Below are 6,468 nucleotides of genomic sequence, written 5' to 3' on the forward strand. Positions count from 1 at the left end.
CTGTGTGTGTGTGTGTGAGTGTGTGTGTGTGTATACCCACTGCATACACCTCTATTGCACTGTTGTTATCCCACTTGTATTGAGCGATTCAGTCTCTCCGAAAGAGAAAGAAAAGGTTATTTCTACCTGCTTTGCAAATGGGAAAATACCTCTAACGTGATGGATTTAACGTCCTTTCATGCGGCACAATTCTCTTTTGTTAAACCGGAAGTCACTATAAAACAGATCAAACACATGTTTCTAAGGAGACGAGAAGTGGGGACAAAGGTCAACGTTTACCGTTGTCAGCCGTTGTCACGGTGACCGAAACAAGTGTGTCTTCAGTTGCCACGGGGACGGCCTCTTTATTTCCTCTAATGTAAGGCCGCTGATTGGTCATTCAGAGAGTAGGTGTGTCACAGAGGCATCCTCCAGAAAGAAAAAAAAACCCTGTGTGTGTTGTTATCCTCCACTAGTAGGCAGCACTGGGGAGCAAACCAGCCTGGCTCCAGCAGTATTTGATATAGTTTCAGGTACAACAAGGCTTTACTCTAGCCTGCCTGGATATGAGGCAGGAGGGGATTTTTCCCTCCACATGAACAGGGTTTTCCCCTTATGGGTTTACATCAGTGGTTTGTGACATTGTAACACAAAGGTCGTATTTTAAACATAGGCAGCCTAATTGCATTACACCTTGTCTAGATTGCTAAAGGATTTCTTCTTGAATGTTTGATGAAGTCATGTTTGATGATTTGCCGAGCCCTCCTCACAGCCTCGCTCCCGGGTGACGGCGTCATGGTGACGGGAGGTGACAGGTGTGTGAGCGTGACCCAGGTGGCTGCTCAGGCGTCACGGCTGGGGTCACAGTTGAGGTCGAGGCCACCGCTGGCTCTGAACCAGCTCTGAGCGGCCCCACAGCATTATTAGGGTAGATCATGACCCGGCTGGTCATCTCTGTCTGAAAAGCTAATCCTCATAACGATGGAAGCATGTATCCAGAAATAAGCAGTTTCTCCTCAGCCTAAAGACCGGCCCAGTGGGTCTCCAGACTCCTGCAGGCACAGCCCAGCTCAATGGGGTATTAGCATTAGCACTGGAAAGCCTAGTTCGTTTATAATTGAGGATATACCTAACACCAAGGCCTCCCCCCCCCCCCCCCCCTCCGGTTTTGTAAGGAATGTAGGGGTCCAGATATGAGTCTGACCTGACCCCCAGCTAACTAGCCCCTGTTGACCCTGGCTCCCTGACCCCGGTCAGGTGACCTTAAGGAAGCAACAGGGTTCTCGAAGCTCCCAGCTGGTGCCCTGGTTCCGTCCTAGTCCAGATGGATGTGTGGATCTGTTACTGCTGGATTAGCCCGGAGACAGAAGACGCAGAGGAGATGGGGATGGATATGTCAGAGATATTCCTGTGTGTGTGTGTGTGTGTATAGGACAGAAGTGTGTGTGTGTGCGTGCATGCGTGTTGTATGTGCGTATGCGATCGTGTGCATGTGTGTGTGTGCTCCCTTGGTCTATGTGTAAGGAGAGCTTTCTCTGTTCCCCCCCTCTGGCTTTGACAGGGTCACCTCTGTGCCTTTCAATCCCTCCTCTCAACCAGTCCTAATTGATCTCACGCATTGCTAGGCCCAAACATCTCCCCCAAAGTCCCTGTCAGGAAGACCGGGGAGAGAAATAAGGGGTTAGCTCATTGTCTAAAGAGAGAGAGATCGACAGGGTGGAGGGGTGCCCCTTACACTCCCCCTCCCCACCCCCCCCTCCCCTCACATCGAACATCCCTAAATCCCTTGACCGCCCCCTGAGGTGAGTACAAGCCTAAGTCCTACGACTCCTTCTCCTTCTGAATGGTCCCCCAAAACGCTGGACAGGATTAGTACCCCAAATGTGTGGACATAGGTGTCCCTGACTGTTCTGTAGCTGGAGGGGGCGGGGGGGGGGGGGGGGGGGGGGCTTGCATGGGGGGCTCCGAATACCGGGGGGCTTAAAGGCCCTTGTTGCCCTCGAGGATCAGGGGTTCAGGGCACAATGCAAGCCTCCGGGGCAGGGAGGGCTGAAGAGGGTTTAGCCGCGAGACGAGAGCCTTGTTGACACAGGCTCTGGAGAGGTGGCGGATGCTCTCAGACCGTCAGCTCACCTGCTGCGTTCACTTAGTCATGTGTTTGTGTGTGTGTGTGTGTGTTTGTATTGGAGATTGAAAGATTGAAAGATCGCCCCCTCTCCTCCCCTCCCACCCCCTAACCCAAAGACAAACCAGACGGTGGTTTGCAAGAGTGCGACAGTACACTCAATGCAACCATAGAAACGTGGCAGACAGAACCAGCCCCAAAGAGTCTTTTACACCAGCTCTAATCAGCACATTCCTCTCCTTTCCAAAACTGTTAGTGTTTCACCTGACTGCAGCCTTGTGCGGCAGGGGGCGGGGGGGTTGCTTGTGTCTGTGCGATGGTATGGTGAGCCTGGCAGGGGGGCAGGTGGGGTGGAGGACCCTGGGGCGGAAGGTCCATTCAGAGAGAAGCTCCCTGTGACACGGCAGGGTCTGGAGAGACACGACCTTTAATAGGGCCTCTTTACAACGCCCAGGCATTGTCAGTTGTGGCTACAACTCTGTTAGTCTCTCAATCATCCTCATTATCTCCCACTGACACCAACACCTCCTGCCGTCTCCAAAAGCCAAGAGCTTACACACCACACACACCACACACACCACACACACCACACACACCACACACACCACACACACACACGCCAAAGGGAAGTTTGTGTTTTTTTTTTTAGATGACATCTGAGAGATGTAGGTCTACATACTGTAAATGTGTGTTTTACGGAACGGTATTCTTGCGTGCTTACAGACACTTGTGTGTGTGTGTGTGCTTTAAGAAGTGCCCCCTCCACCCCCCCCCCACCCCTCCCCCCCACCACCCGGAGCCTTCCCTTGTGCCAACCCTTTAGCTGCCCCTGTTTGCATAATTATGCTAATTTCCTCTGCCATAGTGCTAATTATAGCCTGGTAGACAATGGTGGTGCATGGGGGCCTAGGCAGGTCTGGGGGCTGCAGTTCTGCCACTCAGCAACTCTTAACTCTTGTGTCGGTGACAGTAATTAGTCTCCCCCCCTGTGCTGTTTATAGCCTATACTCTCCGCTGTGTGACAGGCCTCCCTAACACTCAACATGGATCGTAAACTGCTCCGGCAAACTGTTCAACCAGCTAGTCGGCAAGCCTCTTTTAAATATAGCGCCTGCACTGCTAAATATAAGGCCTCACTCCTTTAACACTGGTTGTAGGAAGTGGCTGAATAAAGTGGTGTTGTCGCAACCTATTACAGACTCTTGCAGCCAAACAGTACACACACGACTTGGACTCATGGGAGGATGAAGCAATTAGCCAGTAGCATCGGTGTTGTCTTGGGAGTGGCGTCTATAAACACAATGCACTTGATTAGGCAAACCCCAGACAATATCCAGTGGTAGTGACGGTGGTGATGTGTGTGTTGTGATATGTGTGTTCCCCTGGCTGTGCCTGATGCCACTGAGGGGGGTGCTGGAGTCGGCTGCCCTCAGGGGCAGAGGAAGACTTGCCAGTTGACTTAACTGAAGGTAATTGGTCTACTTCCCGGCCCCTCATCTCGGTCCCTCGAGGAGGAAAGGTGATATTACCTCAGAGATCCTAGGAAGTGTTACGATGTTTAGGTTTCCACAGATTCTGTCATCCTATAGGCTAACCAAACACATTCAGACACACACACACAAGTCCAACCCAGTGTTAAGTAGCCTATGAATACAATAGGGACCGGAGTAGGGGCCCTGGCTGTAGGCTGGCTCTCTTCTGGCCGTGTCACCAGTGTAGGTGGTAAGCGCTAGACAGGGGGTGCTGAAAGCTAAGCGTTGCCAATGAGCAGGAGGATTAGAGGCAGGAAATGAAGGGTCCACAGACAGACCTGCCCAGCACCCCTGCTTTGTGAGAGCAGTAATACTGTGGTAATTACAAAGACATACTTTAGCAAGCTAGCTCTCTCTCTCTTTCTCCCCACCATTCTCTTTTCTTCTGTAGAAAAAGGTTTCCTTCTCTGCAGAATTAGAGGGCAAAATGAAAGAAAGAAAGAGTAATAATACCCTCCAGTAATACCCCCCCAGACAGATACAATTATTAGATTTTTCCTCACTTTAGTTAACAGACCCCTTCCCCCCCAACGACGCTTTGGTGCCCTTGTGTGCTGTTCCAACATGTGACATACTTAGCTGGCTAATACAAAAGAGGACAAGAGATGGGCCTCTTTAAAGTTGTTGTTGCTAAAATGCTTATTAGCTAATTGTTCCTTGAGTAAGACTCTTTGGATGCGTGAAAGCCTTGTCATGATATAAGGCCTGACATCTGCTTGATCTGGTTAGGCTACAGTGTGTCTGGCATCGCAGCACAGCTGGATGTCCTTATAGGCCGAGGTGAGGCCAACACGTTTCTGACGCTTCTCACGTTGCGTGTGTGTGTGACGCGTGTTCAGGGATTCGGTGTGTGTGTGTGTGTGAGCGAGAGCGTGTGTGTTCGAGTGTGTCGCGGTGTAAACGTGTGTACACCGTATTTGCTCCCATTAGAGAGAGATAAGTGATTAGTGCATGGTGGTTAATTAGAGTCTCTTTTCCCCTGACCGTGTAGTGCGGCATCCTGTCCTCCTATTGGTCCGTTCAACTCCTCCTTCCCTCCTGCCTCCTTTTCACCTCACAAAACAAGCCCGGCTCCACTGTTGGCCTGGCAACGGACATGTGGCTTTCTGCGATGGTTTGCGAGTGCGGAGCCCTTCAGGCCTAATGTCCTTGATGATGTTTTAAAACAAATAGATGATTAATGTGATTAGAGCTTTGTTTGTGAGGAGGCTGCTAATGCCTCCAGTGAGAGACCTGTAGTCTCAAGCAAGGTGGTCTCACTGTGCTCAGGTGTGTGTGTGTGTGCTGTTTCTCAGAGAGAGAGAGAGAGAGAGAGAGAGAGGGAGAGGGAGAGGGAGAGGGAGAGGGAGAGGGAGAGGGAGAGGGAGAGGGAGACAGAAGGAGACAGAAGGAGACAGAAGGAGACAGAAGGAGAGAGGAGACTGCTACTTTGATAATAGTTCAACAAAATCCTCTCTTCTACCCTCTCTTCAACAAATTCCTTTTGTTGAACCAGAAACATCTCTTGGCAAGGACAATAACTCTCAATCAAAGTATCTCAGAACCGTTCACTTTTTAATTAACATGGCTGTACCACAAGGAAAAACTTGAGCAAAGGATGTCAGTCTGGAATTGTCAGCTGGTGTTGGTGACATTGTCTAATGTGTTTGTAAGTGACTTCAGACAGCCATTAGGCGCTAAGTGACTCACCAACTTCTACTGTCAGTCTCTGTGATGTGTCCCCACTGCTCCAAACCCCACCGGGGTCCTGTCAGTTTTGCGGTTCTGCGATGCTAAACGCCAGAGATGCTAATGCTAACTTAAGTGTCAACGCCAGTGGAGACGCTAATGCTAAAGGGAAGGTGTTGACGCTAATGGAGATGCTCGAACGCTAATGCTTATTCCGCTCCGAGGCAGCAAACTGTTAAATTGGTTGTACTCCTCAGAGAGAAAGAGAGTGGTGCTTACGGAGCCTGGAAGCTGGCAGTCAGGGGCCCAGAGGGTGACCTCGGTCTGCGTGTCTAGAGACTGTTTCTCCTGTGGGTCTCTGTGCTTTTTCTTTCAGTTAGCTGGTAATGCTAATGGGGATGCTTAAATCAGCATTGCTGCGTCTTTCATGTGGTAAAGTGGCCTCCAGAGAGCTTTCCATGTGCTTGTTTCAAGGACTCCCCACTCTATAGTCATTTTTCAATGCCAGTTGAAGACAGATTCAGGTGGGCAGATTGATTGGAAAACGTACACATTTCCTGTCATGTGACAGGAAGCCCAAGTGGAGCCCTGATTGGGTTGTTGAAGTCAGAATAATGAGTAGGTGGGATCCTTTTGGACTCTTGATCTTGAATGTGGAGGGCGGTGCTGACTCACTCATTCGCTCACCCACTCACTTTCACTTTTATTTTGTTCTTTTGTTATTTTCTTTCTATATTTAACTGAACTCTCTTCTTTCTTGTTCCTCCACTGTGACTCTCCTCTCTCTCTGTCTCTCTCTCTGTCTCAGTTCAGTTCAGTATGCTTTATTGGCATGACAGTTCGGGTTGAGCAGTATTGCCAAAGCAATACATGAATGGACATTTTAACATATATATCATAACAATTAACAAGGAGTCTAACAATAATAATATGGCAAAACAACAGTAGCATAGCAAGTTGGGGACTGTAGAAAAGTAACAGATAAATGCATGTTAAGATGACAGAAGACAGAAAAGTTTAACAGTCATACAAGTTGTCTCTCTCTCTCTTTCTCCACTCTCTCTATTCTCTCTTTCCCTTGTATCTCTCTGTCTCTCTCTCTTCTAGTCCTGGTGTAACTTCAGGCATCTCTCTCTCTCTCTCTCTCTCTCTCTGTCCCTCTCT

Source organism: Osmerus eperlanus, chromosome 6 (genome assembly GCF_963692335.1).
Source record: "Osmerus eperlanus chromosome 6, fOsmEpe2.1, whole genome shotgun sequence".
In the NCBI taxonomy this organism is placed as follows: Eukaryota; Metazoa; Chordata; class Actinopteri; order Osmeriformes; family Osmeridae; genus Osmerus; species Osmerus eperlanus.